At 47.2% G+C, this 17,198-nt stretch overlaps 1 protein-coding gene and 1 non-coding gene across 2 annotated transcripts in view; both read right to left on the reverse strand.

Moving 5' to 3' along the window:
• LOC8032653 (E3 ubiquitin-protein ligase MIB1) overlaps nt 1-17,198 on the reverse strand; it is a 522,024-nt gene that overhangs the window by 410,987 nt on the left and 93,839 nt on the right. The window lies entirely within an intron of this gene.
• On the reverse strand, nt 10,580-10,652 carry Trnap-ggg. The gene has a single exon. It is a non-coding gene; the product is annotated as a tRNA-Pro (tRNA).

The following is a 17,198-nucleotide window of genomic DNA, read 5'->3' on the forward strand; positions in this document are numbered from 1 at the left end:
TTTGGTCGGAAACGCAACGAACAAATCCTGACACCGCTGTCCACAGCTCTACGCAAGACGACGGCGCGAAACCAGATGCTGCGCACTGCTGTATCGGTCGGCAGTTTATGCAAACTAACGTCGCCCGATCGACCGCACGTCTTTAGCCGACCTTTCGCGCAACGTACTACTGCCCATAAACGCGGCATGATTGGTGAGACACCAGTTCGCAAAGCGAACACGAGACGACGCACGAAACCAAAACCAAAAGTCCACCGCCCCCGGCGCTCGTACATCATTTTTTTTTTTTTTTTTGTCCATGGTTGCTCGATTCTTTTTACGCGCCCGAGGTAGCAGTGCGGGATGCGTTCCACCAGGGACAAAAGGAGGGATCGCTTCAGATTATGCTTTTATGCACGGTATGAAACCTATTAATTCCCAACTACAACTTCAAAAGATTATCCAACGTTAAAATAAAATTTTTTCATCACATCTCGCCACCGAAACCGAAACCAAGAGCGCGTCTATCGTTTGAACCAATCGCCAGACGAGGTGCCCGTTGTCGTCACGCTTCGGCGCACTTAAGTTCACCTTTCTGCCGCCGCCTCGGTGGGGTCTCAGGCATCGTTCCCGGCGCAATTATTACCGCGCCTGTTTGCTCGATTGGTGCGGCACCCAAACTTCTGTTCGGGCTAGAACTTGGTCAACAGTATTTGAGACGTGCCTGACATCCATTTCAATCGTCGAATAAAACTTCGAAACTGCCTTCATGGTCCCTTTAACTAATCACTTAAGGGATAGCGATTAATCGGGATAACATTTTTAATCGAGTTCCAGCCCTGTTTAATACTGCCCTATGATATGACGGGACAGGGCGAGCCAATTTCGCGCGGGCATGTCTGGAGTTTGCGCAAACCGCCCTCCATCAAATCAGTCCTTCCTCTCAACGCCCCGCGTAAACAATAATGACGCGGCTGCCCTCGAGGGAGCGTCGCACGCAGATCTCGCGGCACTTGTCTTTCCCCTGTTTCCGGTCACCCCGGGGGTCGCTCGGTGAGTGCGAAAGAAAGCGAGAAAGCGTACGCGCTTTCCCTACATTCTCCCTAAAGGGAGAAAAATGTATGGAAAGGGGAATAATAATGGTAACGAGAGAAAACAGAAAAGCTTCGATAGAATGCAGAGTGAAAAAATAGTCCAGAAGATGGACAGAGAGAGAGTGTGTGTGTGAAAAAGGAGAAAGGGGGGAGGCTGGAGCAATGAAAACCGAACCAAAGAACAAGGAGAGTCTGGACGTAAGATTTTTCCTACCGTTTCCCTCGTTTAAAGGGAAACATAGGGAGAAACGGAAGAAACAAATGTAAAGAGAAGGAAAGAGCTGCAACAAAATGCAGAGCGGAATAATTCGGGAGAAAGAGAGAGAGAGATAACAGAGTGGAAGGTGACAGAAAAAAGGCGCATCGAAAGTGTATAGGAAGTTCTCTTTACCGTTTCCTATAAACCGAGGTTGGGGTGGGGGTTGGGGGGGGGGGGGGGGGGGGGAGAACCTTTATTGCGCTACGAACCGTGATTACCGGCCTCCTAAATTAAAGGGGCTATGCAAAAATTTTCGTACTTTGCGCAAATACCGCTTAAAACGGATCCCTGACGTTAGTGACCTATGAAACACGCGTTCGTTTTTCACCCCACGCAATAGAAGTTCCAGAAAAAAATGAAAGAAAAACGAGCAGCGTTCAATTCCCTCAACTCGCAGCCAGAACAAGCGGCCACGTGATCTGGACCCGATTATAAGCCGCCAATGTTGATCATAGCCACGCGCAGGGGTTGGCAAAGCACAGGACACGCGCTGAGTTCCAGGCATTGTTACGGCTCGGCTATTGTCGTCGTTGCAGCGATTGGACACGGGCCACTATCCGAATGCTTCTCAAGCTAGTAATTATCACGAGCCCAAATCGAATGCGTACGCAGTCTCTGCGTCCACTGTGTGAGCAGCATTTGAATATTGTCACCGCAAAGCTCGATGACGCATTCCCGGGGATCGTACTGTTGCTATTGTCCCCACGGATCCGTCATCAAATTTTGCGCAAAAGGCGGCTTTGGAAGGAGAGACTGAAAGAAAAGCTCCGCTTTCATCCTTTAAATTCCGCCGCGACGAAGACGCTTCTTGGTCAGTGGTGTTGCGCTCAAGTATTCTTGGGTCCCACTAGTGCCAGGAAGCTGGTGTAAAGTAAGAAATATACCTACCCAATGTCGTTGCACAGCCCCTTTAAGAGGTGGTGGATAGGAACAAAACGAGCATGGAACACTGAGAAAAAGGTAAAGAAGATTGCCAATAGAGACAATAGACAGCAGGCGAGGGACAGCCGCGAATGCTTGAAAAGCGTTAAGAGAGCGTACAGAAATAAAAAAAAATAAAAATAAAAATAAAAAGACTACGAATGACGTTTGGCGTAGATAAGTGAGCGAATGGGGGGATACGAATGGGTGTGAGGGTTTATTCATACATAGAGACCATAAGAACAGAGAAGCAAATGTGTGTGTGTGTGTGGGGGGGGGGGGGGGGGGGGTCAAAAAACTTCGTGAAAGAGTAAAAAAGAAAAAAAAATACTGCGGTGAAATTAAACATAATAAAAAAAGGGGGGAAGTAAGGAGCAAAACTTGGAAGGGGGTAGGAGTTCAATTGAAGAAGAGAAAGCGAGAAAAAGAGAGGCTAGTAAAATAAAGAGGAAGAGCGGGGAGGAAATGAGCTGAAGTAAGGTTAGGACTATACCGCGCATCAAGGACGACTCCCGAATGCGGCGGAAAAGGAAAAGGGGGAGAGAGAGGGAAGAGGAGAAAAGGGATGGACGTCAGCCGACAAGAGGGAGAACATAAAATGACGGTGCCATAATAAGGGAAAGGGAATTAAAGGAAGGGAACAAAAGCGGCCACGGCTCATCCTTTTTTCATTGTCTTCGCGCAGCGGCGGTGGCGCTTCCTTATTAATCCTCGACGAGCAAAATTTGCGAGAGAAAACGAGGCGCCACCGAAGAGGAAGCGACAGCACCGCTGCGGACTCAAACCGTCCACAAACGAGAGGGGGAAGAACACACGCCGTCTTCGCCACTTTCCTCTCCCTCTTAGGGAAGCGCCCTTTCTCCCCTTTGTCTCTCGTCCCCGGAAACAAAGGGAGAGGTAGAGAGAAAGAGAAGATGAGTGCGATCTCTGCCAGGTATCGATTTCAGTCGCACACACCACGTAGCGCCTGAGATAAGCGCGGCTCGGCACGGCCGCCTCGGTGAGATCTCGTCGCCGTGTCGGGAGAGAGACGGGAAAGTGAGGTAATGGGTGCGAGGAAGGGAAGAGAGCGGGGGAGAATAATGGGGAAAGGAGGGGTGTGGAAAAGGGAAGAGAAAGGGAGGGTGACATGTATTAGGGATGAACAAGAGAATTCAGGGAGTGTGAGAGAGGGTATTTACTGTAGGGAAGAAAAGGGGAAAAGAGTAGGCAAAGTAAGGAGACTCGGGACTTGGGCAAATGGAGGAGATAAAGAGGTAATATAATGAACAAGACACGAGATAGGAGCAGGGTGCGAAAACTAGGGTGGTAAAGATTAGACACAAATAAGAAAGAGAGATAGGAAGGTGGAAAAAGGGGTGAAGAAGGGAGATAGAGGGGGAAGAAGAAAGCTGGAGGGGAGGAAGCGAAGGGTGACAAATATTAGGAATGAACGAGAACCTAGGGAGTGAGAGAGGATATCCATTGTAGGGAAGAAAATGTAAGGGGAAAAGAGGAGACAAGGTACGGAAACACACGACACAGGGAAACGGAAGGAATAGAAGGCGAACCTGATAACCAAGATAGGGTACAGGGGAGGGAAAATTGGGCAGGTAAAGATTAGACATACATATGACACAGGGAGAAAATAAGAGAGTGAAAGAGAAAAGGTAGAGACCAAGCACAAATGCTTACATTTGAAAATTTAAGTGGGTTTGAGAAAGGTGGAGGAACATATTACGCAAAAAATTAAAAAAAAAAAAAACGCGAAAAAATATTAGAGCAGAGATATCGATATAGATACGAAATATCCCGGGTCGTTGGGCTAAGAATTCATGCGCGCGGCGTCTGGCAATCCTCAGAAGACAGCTTATGCTGTCTACTGAGAAAGCGTTCCACAGCCCCGCAGACAAAGACGGCAGCGCTCAAAAGATGATTCGTCCCTAAAACTCTTCTTCTCCGCGCTGCCATCTTTCTTCACCGCGGACCATCAGACGCCACGCCTGCTTCCACAACCCCGTGACTCAGCATTTTTTTGCTTTCCCCGCTGGCGACGATAACCGCTGGAAAGACGTATATGTCGCTTCGAGGACCCGGCAGCCTCGTGCGCGCTTATCGAAAGCCCCGTCGAAACTCATCAGCCCCGGGCCCGACCAGCTCAGCAGCGGAGCGTAACTATTTGCGCCGCTCCGATCCGCGCCCGGTCTTATCGACGGCCCAATCCATTCCGGACCGGAACACTGAAACCGTAACGTCATTCTAAACGCCGCCGGCCGACGCCCGCGCTTCTCGGACCGTAGCGACGAAACCATTTCGGCTGGCAGTAACCTAACAAAGCGAGGCGTTTCCCCTCATTCCGCGGACCCATTCTATAGTCCGTTGACCACTCGCTACACGCTGACAGTGGGGTGGAAGTGACGTGGCCGTTGGAGTGCGCAGAGAGCGCCATGCGAGTGCCCAGAGATCGGGGTCAGGTAATGAAAGGGAGGCCCGGCCGATTGGGCCGCCGAGAGCGGGTAGGTCCCACCGCACTGGCGCCTTAGGGGGATGAACGAATTGGAGGTTCCAGCGAGGGGCCAGGCTGCTTACAGGAACACCGACACGGAGGGTGGCACTCCGGTTACGGCGAAATCGACGCTTATTGACACAGTTTGTTGCATTGATGCGATGGCGTTATACGGCGAGTGATATGTGAAGAGTTTTCCGGCTATAAGTGACTCGCGTTTAAGATTTTTTTTTCGGGGGGGGGGGGGGGGATATCGTAAGAAGGAAAAAGGTTCTTGGTTACGATGCCCAACTATTGCTTCGTGAACAAGACTAGTGAGTTTTCGTATTGCGTATACGAGTAAACGCAAGCGCTGTGCGTTTGCGTTTGCGTCGCGTTCTCCACAATGCGCATGCGCGAAGTCTTTATGCGCCAATCTAAGGCCTCAGTTTGGGCTCCGCGCACGCGCAGTGTGGAACACGCGACGCTAACGCAAACGCACAGCGCTTGCGTTTCCTCGTATACGCAATACGAAAACTCACTATTATTATGTCAATAGGCAAATGAATGCAAACCATTTATGGGTCTTCTGCGACGTCATGACGTCGCCTGATGTCAAGGTGTCACGTGACATTCTGGCATTAACCCGCGTGACACCACGGTTGTCACGTGACATCACGGTGTCAGTGACGTCATTGTGACAACCGTCACGCTGATAAGGTCACGTGAACACCGTACACCAAATTTAGCGGGATTCTTCTCATTCCCCAGGGCTTACCTCCTTTCTCTCCATCGACGCCACATCCCGCGGACGCGAAAGCGTCCGCGCTTGTTTATTCGCCAGATGCGCCACGTGCCTCTATGCCCCGATTTCAGCCCAACATGAAATATACTTCATTTCACTTTAAAGGGGTACGGAGCCGAAACTTGAGTTACCCCCTGAACACTTCGAAACGGGTGAAATATGATCCAGGATATCCGTAAATGATAATTGCACGCTCATATTTTCAGCGGATGGCTCTATTTTTCGTTCCAACCGACGGATTCTGGCGAGTGCTTCAATATCGGCCATCGATGCGGCGCGATGCGTCTCGGCATATTTGTCCGTGACGTCACGTTCTCAACGTCAGGGGCCCATAAACGGCCAAGGGTACCGTGATTACGATCGTCGTCACTATATGTGGCGCTAGCTTCAACCTCAACGCGTTACAATCCCGCCAAGTGGGAATGCCCCCGGTGTGATGTACTACTACTGAGAGCGTGTGCCAAGGGCTACTCGCTCCCGCGCCATAACGCTGTTCCCGACATGAGACATTCACGCGAAACCCGGACCCCCCCAACTCCCATGTGCTATTGGGAAATCGTTTTATTCGTTTTAAAACTGCTTTTCTTGCCTTTACGGACGAAGGACTGGTGTTTGGGAACTGCTGAAATTAAAACTAAATTACGTCTACACACAAAAAAAAAAAAAAGGAAAAAGAAGAATAGGAGCTATGATATAGTTTTGTACCCCTTAAAGGGGCGGTACAACAATGTTTGTACTTGGCGCGAATACCGCTAAGAACGAATCCCCGATGTTTAAGACGAGCACAGAATATGCGCCGAGTCCCAGACATTACTAGGGTTCGGCTATTGTCGTCATTGCCGCGATTGGACACGCCACTACCCAAATGTTTATTGATATCGTTTACAACGAGCCCAAATCGAGTGCTCACGCAACGCTCGGGTTCAATCTACGGGCTGCATTTAAATATCGTCCCTGGGGGATACTGCGACTCCCATGCAACATCATCAAGTTTTGCCAAGGAGAGACTGAATGAAAACGCTCGCTTTTATCCTCGAAATCATGCCGCAACAAAGGGGTTTCTTGGTCCATGGCTTTGCATGCGAGTGTGTACTCGGGTCCCACTAGTGCCAGCAAACTCGCGTAAAGTGCGAGACATTCCAAATTAAAAATCGCTGCCTTTTAGTGCAGATGCAGCCGACGCAACGAGCTCATGCAACCAATCAGACAGCATCAAAAGTTGCCCCATCGTGGCGTTTGTCATGTTTCTGCGCGTCCTTCATCATCACTGAGCCAATCGTAAACAGAAAAGGCCCTGTGATGTGGCCCTCCTTGTGTTCCACCGCGCACGTATTGTGCAACACTCGTTCGCCGTATGTAAATTAAGAAAAAAGGAAAGAAAAAGAAAAAAAGAATGACGGGGTGGGTTAGAGACTTGACAACCGCAACCCCATGCACCCTAACTGGAGACTGCCACAAAATAGCCATCTAGAAGCCGTTTTGCTCAGTCAATAAAAAATAAGCATTATATATATATATTTTTTTATATTTTTTCTTGTGTGGTTACAGATTTTGCCGGCTCCACTCCATGGGTGCTGGCGTCCGCGATGCAGTTTCTATACAGAATACTTCCAAGAACCGTTCAGTGCAAGGAGCGAAAGTATGCAGACAAACACGGTTAGGAAACACCACAATCTAAACCTTGACTAAAAGGAGAAAATCGAAGTGTAGATTACGCTGTTATAGCCGCCATATATATATCTCGCTAAAAATATACTTTTTTTTTTTTCAACATTACACGAAGAAACGTTGGCGGCCGTCGTTTCCGGGGCACGGTATGTGTGACTGGATCCGAGACAGCGCCGAAAGATGACGCAGTTATTTCGCTTTCGACACGAACTTAGCCGAATGCACGCCGAACGCTATAAGGCAGCTTTAGTGTCCATACATGCTTTGGGGGGGAGGGGGGGGGGGGATCGGTGGCTGAGTGGGCGAGTGCACACGAGCTCGGAGTACGGGGAGCGAAAGCTCGCGCCGCAGAACCCAGGGAGATCCTGGGTTCAATCCCCATCCCCAGGCACGTAGCCAGGAAGCCCCCCCCCCCCCCCCCCCCCCCCCCGAAATATTCCATTTTCCTGGAATTTCCTCTCCCCCTCATACAGCATTTTGTCATGGGCGCCCCCCCCCCCCCCCCTAAACAAAATCCTGGCTACGTGCCTGCCCACCCATACCCATTTCGATCTAAATGAGTATCGTGTAGCGGCCTACGGTCGTGTATCATATACTGCGTAGTGCACGTTAAAGACCCCAGGCTAGCGGTCGTACTGCACTGGCTAAATTTCTCATCTACAGGTGGGAGATCAGTCGCACGTTGAGGCAGACTAAGTTCTAGAATGTATAAACATACACACACCCCAATTTATTTTGTACATGCTCGAGTACGTGCCCAAACAATGGCGGCCCAAACAATGGCGGACACGTATAATGGGCGCCCCCGCTTCCAGATGGCGCGCGCTCTTTTCAATTGAAAAGGGTCTGTTGAGAACGAGCTCTAACGAATAGGACCCTGTGTCTAAGGAGCGAGACAACAAATCCTCTCCTCGCTCACGAACGCGTACAAAAGCTGCACAAGAAAACAGCTGAGAAACCAAACAACTAGAGGTGAACAAATAAAACCGCGGTTGGCTGATTATTTTAACGAACACGCATTAACGTTGTCAGTTCAGGTGCTCTATCTACTCTCTTTTAATTTTTACTGGAATGTAATTCTTCTTTTTTTTTTTTTTTTTTTTTTTTTTTTAGGAAACAAAATTTTAAGGTTGGAGGAAAACGAAAGACAACACAAAGTCCGGGGACTTTGTGTTGCCCTTCGTAAACTGCCCTTCGTTTTTACTCCGTCTCGGGAAGCTAGTTTTAGCCCTAACCTTTCGTTCGTTAATATGCCCTCTGTCTTCCAAAACCGAAAACAATAACGGCTGAATCAATCATTCAGAGGAAACACGTCCTCCCCCCCCCCCCCCCCCTCCCTCCCCTTTTTCCCCTCGCTTCTAAGGGAGAAAACAAAAAACAAAAAGCAAACATATATTTTGGTTGAAATAAACCAAACGACGAAAGAGCTTGGCCATTTTATATGAAGCGCCCTTTCACATAAACGGCGTCAGCGTTTACCCAAAGCGGCGTTTAAGGTTTAGTCGGTTGGAAAGCCGGGCCGGCTGGGATGCATCGCTTATCGCTCATCACGGTTCGTAGGAACCGCATTAGAAGCTCATTATACGCCGGGATCTTTCTGCAAACACGCGCCCGTGCGCACACGCACACACCACATGCACGAACACCGAAGCGCGCAATAACGTGCAAGTATATGCGCACGAACGCACACGCAATGCGAGCGCATAAACCAGCACGAAAGCCCTAGAGGTGAACGGATGTACAATCCCTACTGGAATCGGGCGGTGAATCGCACCACCTAGCGTCTCGTTTTGCGGAGGTTTTATCTCATTTTCGACTTTCTTCGCGAGCACGGTTATCCGTCTGCACATTTACATTATACTCCTTCTGAAATCAAACGCGGGACCTTTGACATGTTAGATGAATCGTCATACTGCCTCCTTAATAAAGAAACAAACAAAAGAAACCAGGCGATTAGGATTGACCAAATCAAAAGGTGTTATCACAAAACAACTAACTCACGCACGACCACAAATGATCATGTTATAGATCTTACTCGGAACTCTGTACAAACGGCGAAGACAAGCGCTTTCTCATAGTGGACGAGGGACACAAAAAATTTCAAAAAATACTACAAAAAAAAAAATGCCTGTCGTACTTTTAAATTACAAGATAACCGCGAACTAATTAACCAATAAAAACGAGCACACATATAGTAACAGGCTTAAACGAACAAAAAAAAATTGAAGGGTTTAATATTGGCCACAAACAGAACGTAAATCCATCAATAAATAGAAACTACGCTAGAAACAGCACGATACAGAAGCAATCGCGAACAAAAAAAGCAAGCGAAAAAAAAACAAAAAACCGTAAACGTGTCACCTGGCAGCGTTGTCAGGGGCACACAAGATAGCCCTAGCTAAATCCGGGAACATAGCCAGAGCCCTACAGCCAGCAAACAAAATCCAAGTCCGAGCCGAAGACAAAACTCAGATCCAAAAACACAAATAAAAGTACGAGGAAGAGACAAAAAAATTCAAAGCCGGACAAAGGAGACGAAAGGCCGATCCAGAAGTCGTGTTTGCCAAGCGTATATATAGTATACACAGAAATGCCCCAGCGCCGCCGACACGCGCACCTTATGGTATTAGGCCGGGTGTCAGCCGAGAAAGGCTAACCGTGTTTTTCGTCTTCCGAGCTAAACGGCGCATTTTCTGGAAGCTCATAGTTCCACGTGAAAGTGAACCTGTATCCGATCGCGATAAAATGCCAGAAGTATTGTATCTCCACGTTATTTATCTTTGTCGTATAAATACTTTAAAAGTACCTCGGATCACGCCTGTGAGTTATAGCAGCTGTGTTCATAAAAAGAAAAAAAAAAGTAATCCATCAAAAGTATACGAATTTTTTACTTTTATCAACACTTCGATTGTAAGATATACCTAAAGTATATTTCTAGTTTCCTAATTGTATGCTATTAAACATCCTTTTTTTTTTCTATGTGCACTTTACTGGGTCGACGAGCGGCTTGCACCGTTAAAACAGAAAATACAGTCAAAGTATACTGAACGTACTTCAGTTACTGCAAGTACGCCAAATATGCTCTCATCGTACTTTTCTGTTTCCTAAAAGTACAAAACTAATATCTCTTTTTATTGCTTTTTACCGAGGGTTGTTACACATAAACATGATTTTCAGCACAAAGTATATCAGTCAAAGCCAGCTACTCGAGACAAGCCTGACCGCATCGACAAAGCAGTCGATCGAGTGACTAGAGGATTGCAATATAGTGTGCTAACCAACTCCAATCGTTACGACGAAAATAATCCCTGGAGAAGGGGAACAAGAGGGACAAAGGACGAACACAAATCTCCACATAGCTAAGGGACTGGTGCGCGACCCAAAAAATCCGCCCGGTCCTGGTATCGAACCAGAGACCTCTCCATTCCCAGTGGAGCGCTCTACAAACTGAGCTAACCAGGAGTCAGATGTGCAGGCCGTTTACCCTTGTTCATGTTATAGACTGGTGGCAGCTGATAAAACCCGTGTGCTGACGTCTAACTCCTGGTCAGCTCAGCTGGTAGAGCGCTCCACTGGAAATGGGGAGGTCTCTGGTTCGATACACAGAGCAGGCGGATTTTGTCGGTCGCGCACCAGTCACCTAGCTGTGTTTGGAGATTTATGTTTGTCCTTTGTCCCTCTTGTTCCCCTTCTCCAGGGATTACTTTCGTCATTCTTGTCCAGCTCGCTTGCATCTTTGCATCAATTGCATTATCGTCCATTCGTTGATTGCCCGAGGGGAGAAAAGTACATTAGAATACATGACATTTATATTTGTATCGTGTTATAGCTTTGGTACGACCGACCTTATAGGGGAACCTGTTGATGAAAATTGTATACAGGGTGTGTCAGCGCCAATATTTGGGGCAATATAAAAAAAAAACGCTGTGTTGTTAACAGTCATATTGAATGAGTCAAGGTATTTTTGTTGGCTAATTAAAACAAATTAAGTATTGTTTTAATATTAATTTATGCGCAAACCCTCCAATACAAAAGTTGCACATTGTGTTCTGAAACATTCCATTGTGCCATTTCTGTCAAGCTGTCCTTTCGTGTGTTTAGTTTTTACGAGCTTTAAAAAAATAAAACGTTAGTGTTCCTAATCAGGTGGGATATCTCTCTCTCTCTCTCTCTCTATATATATATATATATATATATATATATATATATATATATATATATATATATATATATATATATATATATATATATACACAGAATTATTTTCTTTATATCGCGCTAAAATAGCAGGACCGTTCAATGCAAAATCAGTGTTGTTGTTTTCTGTTTTTAGTAACATGTAATCAATAATTAGTTCCTTCAAAGTTAAAGGTAGATTCACACAAGGGAACGATCCGCGTTCGGATTGGTCCGCGAATTTCGAACCGAGCTGAGTTAGGTGTTTTTTTTTTTTCATTTCGGCTCAGACTTACTTCCGCCTTGGCCACCCAAACATACGACGAAAGAAGCCAGAAAATGTTTGATAAAGTGATCACTATTTTACTCCGGTTGTTTTTTACTCCCCCCAAAAATAAATGATCCGTCGTTCAGACCGCGCTCGAGTGTAGTGCTATTACGGTTGGGATAAAAAGGCAAGGTTTCAGGACCTAGCGGTATATAGAATTCATAAGTTGAAAGCGACTTCCCCAAAACTTCAAAAACCAAACACAAACTTTAAAAAAAAAGAACTTTAAAAAAACATCGGGGAAAATGGTAGCCTGCCGGATCTCGCGAGTTTATGAAGACGACGTCTGCTGCCGAAAAAACAAAAGAAAAAAGGAACACACGTTTTCTCATTAAAATTTTGCAGAAAATCGCTTAAAACTTTTCTTCTTTTTTGTTATCGCACGTTTTCAAGTTCTGAAACTTTGACACAGCTGATTTAAGTCACTAGCCCCTTATTCGCGCAGAAACCGAAGCTTTCGGCGACACGTATAGTTTGACGTGAGCTGTGATGTGATTGGCCTAAGCCGTTTTTGAGTATCTTTCGGAGCAGCCAAAACAGTGTTCTGGAGCAGCAAAAGTGGCCTTTGGAGCAGATATTAGAAAAATAAAAATATATGTTTTAAGTGCGGGAAAGATGAAGGACACTTTGCTCGCCGCAATAAACAAATTATGGTCAAGTTAGACCACCTCGGAGTCTTTCAACACGTTAACTGAAATGCCAATGACATGACACATTTTGCAATGCTTCAGTTAAATGATAAATATATATATGTACCCGCTGTAGATAACTAAGATCCAAACTGCACATAATAAAATTAATTTGAAAATGATCAGCTTAGTAGAAAATATCACAGCATTAGGTTTACTAGTTAAAATATAATAAAGGGAAGCAGTCTCCAACAGATGAAACACCTAACCACTGCAGTGCAATGCGGAACTGTACACAAGAAAAAGGTGCATTACGACTAGCGGGTGCCTTTCGTTTTGCTTTTCGAAACTTTCTGCAAGGCTGCTGCAAGCTTCGCTTTCCCTTCGACAAGTAATGAATGTCCACTGTCAATGTCTCCGAAGAGAAATTGAGACACCCCGCTGTAGGCGTCGCCAAGCAATTCCGAAAAACCGCTTGCCAACATTTTACTGGTTCCCGACGTGCCAGATTTTCGTGAAAAGTAAGCAAACGTAAAGCAAGCGATTGCACGCGTCCCGGCTGGTGCTCCTCTCGTGCATTCATGTTCGCAGTGCACGCGAGGGCAACTTCGGCAGCTTGCGGTTGCACGTGCTTCGTCGCGCGAGCGGAGACAACTGTTTAATCAAAACCGAAGCTTTTCGGTTTCGGCTGTTTGATCGAAACCGAAAATTTGCCGAAACCATGCCACTCCGCTCCCTCGCCAACTGGTTCCTAAAATTGCATGCAAAATGCAACTGTCCAGCATACGGCAAAAAAACAGTCCAGCAGCGCGTGCTTGCAAGGTCTGCAGGCGAAATACAAGCTAAACATTCAGAAGAAAAAAAAAGAGCCGGAGCGCATCGATGCAAGACATGGCGAGCCAGGGTCAGAAAATTCTTGGAGCGCTTTGTGCAACGACTGAACTCGAGACAAACAAGCGCGCTGTGCGGTTTCAGCATGCAGACATTGCCTTCTTTGCTTTAGCTCACTTCTTTTCACAAACTTTCTGTTGCGGTCGATTTTTTAGGTACCAGGGTCCTTCTTGAAAGAAAGCCCACCGAGAGAAACCTAGGCAATCAATACTTCGACACAGCAGTCCGAGTTCAAGGGGGATATTCGTAGTAGCTTATAATTTAAACAATAACCGGAATGTTGATGACCTTGCGGAGGTCCTTACGTTTCGATTTAGAAAGCGCCATATCTGCAGCGACGTGGGGAGGGCAACACCCGACGTCATGCGAGCACGATGACTGGTAGGCAGGGACCAAATATAGTTTACCCACGGCCACTGCTTTCAGGAGTGAGTGCTTCGGCTCACAAAGTAACCCCCGCCGCGCAAAAACGTGGTTTCCTTTGACAGGATTACGGCATGGCTGGTATCCGCCACGCTAGCGTCGAAGCGTCCGCACACGCTTGCATCAGCGCTTACATCTATCGTCGTAAAAATTTTAAAGACGCGAGACGAGACCCACGAAACGACGAGGGCGCGAAACGAGAAACGGCGAGAAAAACCATGCAAGACTGGATAGACGATTGATGCCTAGTATTTTGTGTCGGGCGGCAGCTTGCGCCCCCTAGCTCAGACATGCTCAATTACGGCACTCAGTTTAGTTTCGGTTTTGAAAGGCGACCGAAATTGGTCCTTTGGCGCAGGCTTGGCGCAGATTACCCATTTTTCGGCAAAATGTAGCAGGATGTATCAGGGTTAGCCCCTTGGCGCAGTTTGGTGCAAATGGCGCAGCAATCACATCACTGCCGGTGAGAAAAACACAGATAGTATATATGTTTCTCGGGAAACACGCCCTGCACATTTCGCCACTCCTAAAGCGTGTTTCAAATGCAGCGGTTTTGGCCCTAGAGCGGCACGATTTCTGCCGTCGTGGCACTCTCGCCAGCACCAGCGGCTGAGCGGCACGAGTGCCGCGACGGCAGAAATCGCACCGCTCTAGGGCCAAAATCGCTGCATGTGAAACACACTTTATCGCACCTCTACCGATCTAATCATTCCAGTCAGAGTTGGCGGATCTCCGACCCCCCCGCCGGGCTCCCTTCTCGCCCTCTCCCTCACTTTTCCATCCGTATTCGCGACTCCAGCGACCTATAGGGGGCGCCACCACCAAACAAACATGGCGGCTGAGTCCAGGTCGCGTCGGCTCGGCCGGGTCCACTGATCAGTGGCCGGGCCGCCTGAACAGGTGGCGCGTTCAATTTAACAGATTTTCTTTTGTTTAATGCCCAATTTTATAGCTATTTGAACTGAGACGGTTAAGTGTAGCCGGTGAACATAAACTTGCAGACCATAGTTTTATTTTCCCGGTGTTTTTTGTTATTTTCATGTCAAACTTTCGTTTCGGAGATTTCGTCCAAAACCGAAACTATGGGCTCCGGAGAGACGGTAATACACTAATCAGTTTTGATCATCCAAGGAAAGCGGCAATGACTAGAGAATTCTTCCACCGAGAGTAATATCCAGCTAACTCGCATGCCTCGACCATGCGACTTATCTGTCAGCGAAATCGAGCTTTTGTGCGTATCCGCGTTTAAGAAACAGCTCCAGTCGTCTGCTCGGTCAACAACACAGGCTGCAGGAAAATTACGAACATTAAGCAAGCGCTTCTTCAGCCAAGGAGCATGTTAACCCGCCGGCACCCCACTAAGCAGCTGATACTCGTATTTCATTTCAGGTTTTAGTAGCAATCGGGAAGTCATTTTGACGAGCGGGTTATGTATTATATTACGTACTATTTCCCACTAAAGCGATATTAGTATATTCTTCGGGTTGAAATATGAGCTTAGTTGGCTAGATATTAGGTGAACTGCCGAATAAAAGTCTATTTGACGGACAGAGAGATACTACTTAAACTTAGCCAAATGGTTCTAGCCGGCAGCACGGAAACAAACTGAAGAGAGTCTTCATTGGAGTTCACGCAGAACCTCTCTGCATTGAACTTTGCTTCAAATCCTAAACGGAGAAAATAAGTTTTTTTTTTTTTTTTTGTGGCCGGTCAATCTGAGCAATGTAGACATATAATGCTGCTGGCTTCGACGGGGGTATAATCTAAATATTGGAGGCGCGATAGATCAAAATGCCGTGACAGCTTCTAACGTTGCTAGAAGCGTCCCCCACCTTTTGAAAGCAGATAATTTCCCTCATTCATCATTTGCAGCGAGCGGGTTTTCCTGAAGCAAGTAATTGCGAAATCAGCCCAACTCCTTCAGAGTGGTCCAGAGGCGTTTTCGGCGAAAAGCAGCCAAGATGAATAGCCAACGCACCGACCGGCGTGGGTGGCTCAAACTTGAAGCTAATCGAACACAACCAAACTAAAGAAAAGCAGCTATCGAACCTTCCCATGCACTTAACTGCAACATTGGTGTTCCCTCCAGTACAATGCCTCGTCTGTCGTCCTCAGTCCACTGTTCTACATCCTTATAAAGAAACCCCATATCAGTTACCAAGTAGTCGTCACTTTGAATGTGATTCGAGACAGACAAGAAATCAAAACGTTTTTCCGCGATTTCTCCCCATCCAAGAAATCGAAAGCACGCGACCGTGTGCTGTGGAGTAAACGGGCTTTCAAACACGTGATGGAAGGAAACAACCTACTGAGGCTTCACCACACTAATGAACACTCAGGCGAACTTAAGAAATTTTCGGACCTTCTTGAAATTACACTGTTCGCCATCGCGCCGACAACACGTGTCCGCGAAAGCCACCAGAGACGCGGAGGGGCGCGGAGCGACCTGGACCGGCTGGTTCCCGGTTTTCCCGCTTGGCGGCGTCCGTTTTGCTGGACTCGCGAATAGTCACAAAAAAGTTGTCCGAGCGCATCGAGTGATCGAAGCCCCTCTACCTTCATGTAACATCCCACTACAGGATGTCCGGAACTCAGCAACTGCGCCCGACGCCGCTGAGCGTCCTTCGACTCCTCGATTGGACACGAGGCCGAACCGAACAATGACGCAACGCTCGCGTCCCATCAGCGTCGGCGCTCGATCTCACCGTGATGATGTCAGAATGTCAGTGCGTGCGGGCCTTGACTGTTCCCGGCGGAGCTGTCCCAACTCGTCGTTTTGTGTACAAGTGTGACACTAACCGGGACCAACGAGCGGTCAATAAAAGAAGAAAAAACAAAAAGCGGGTTGGAAGCGTTACACAGAAAGCACTCGCGAAGGAATGCCGCGGGCGGTTTTTGTTCCGTCTAGAGACAAGGGGGTCTCACGAGGCACACTCCGGAATTCGTTTACGCCCGGGAAAAACGAAAGAAAAAATAAAATAAATGAAAAAAAAAGGGGCCGAACGCGGAGAGGTCGTAAAATCATTTCTGCACTAAACGAGCGGAGCGTAATTTGCATTTTCCTTTTCGCGTAACATGTTTCGTCCCTTTCCACCTTTTCCCTGTCTTTCTGAATAGTAGTCAGGAGCACTAATATATATATATATATATATATATATTAGTGCTCACGTGTATTCAAAAGCACAGGGAAAAGGTGGAAAGGGACGAAACATCTTACGGGGCGTTCTATATGTAGCAGCGCGATAGTGTTACACCTCATCGTGGAGGAAGCTAACCGAAACATGGCGATTTTCCATCCCATAATTCCGTGCAAATCGAAACTAACTAAAAGGCCCACCTTCTGGTGGGCCTTTTTGGAAGAGTTTATTACAGCGCTGGTCGAAGACTTGAATGCCGACTCCCCCTAGGTAATGACGCGGCACAAAAATCGCAGGGTGTGAAATTTTTCTCGTTTATTCATTTGACTGCCATTAAAGCAATATACCGCTAAATGCTTCACTGAGGGCAGAGAGGACTATACGCAGATCGGTACTTGTTGACAATAAGGTTCTTCCTTGGTAT

Source organism: Ixodes scapularis, unplaced genomic scaffold (assembly GCF_016920785.2).
Source record: "Ixodes scapularis isolate PalLabHiFi unplaced genomic scaffold, ASM1692078v2 PGA_scaffold8__174_contigs__length_109621045, whole genome shotgun sequence".
In the NCBI taxonomy this organism is placed as follows: Eukaryota; Metazoa; Arthropoda; class Arachnida; order Ixodida; family Ixodidae; genus Ixodes; species Ixodes scapularis.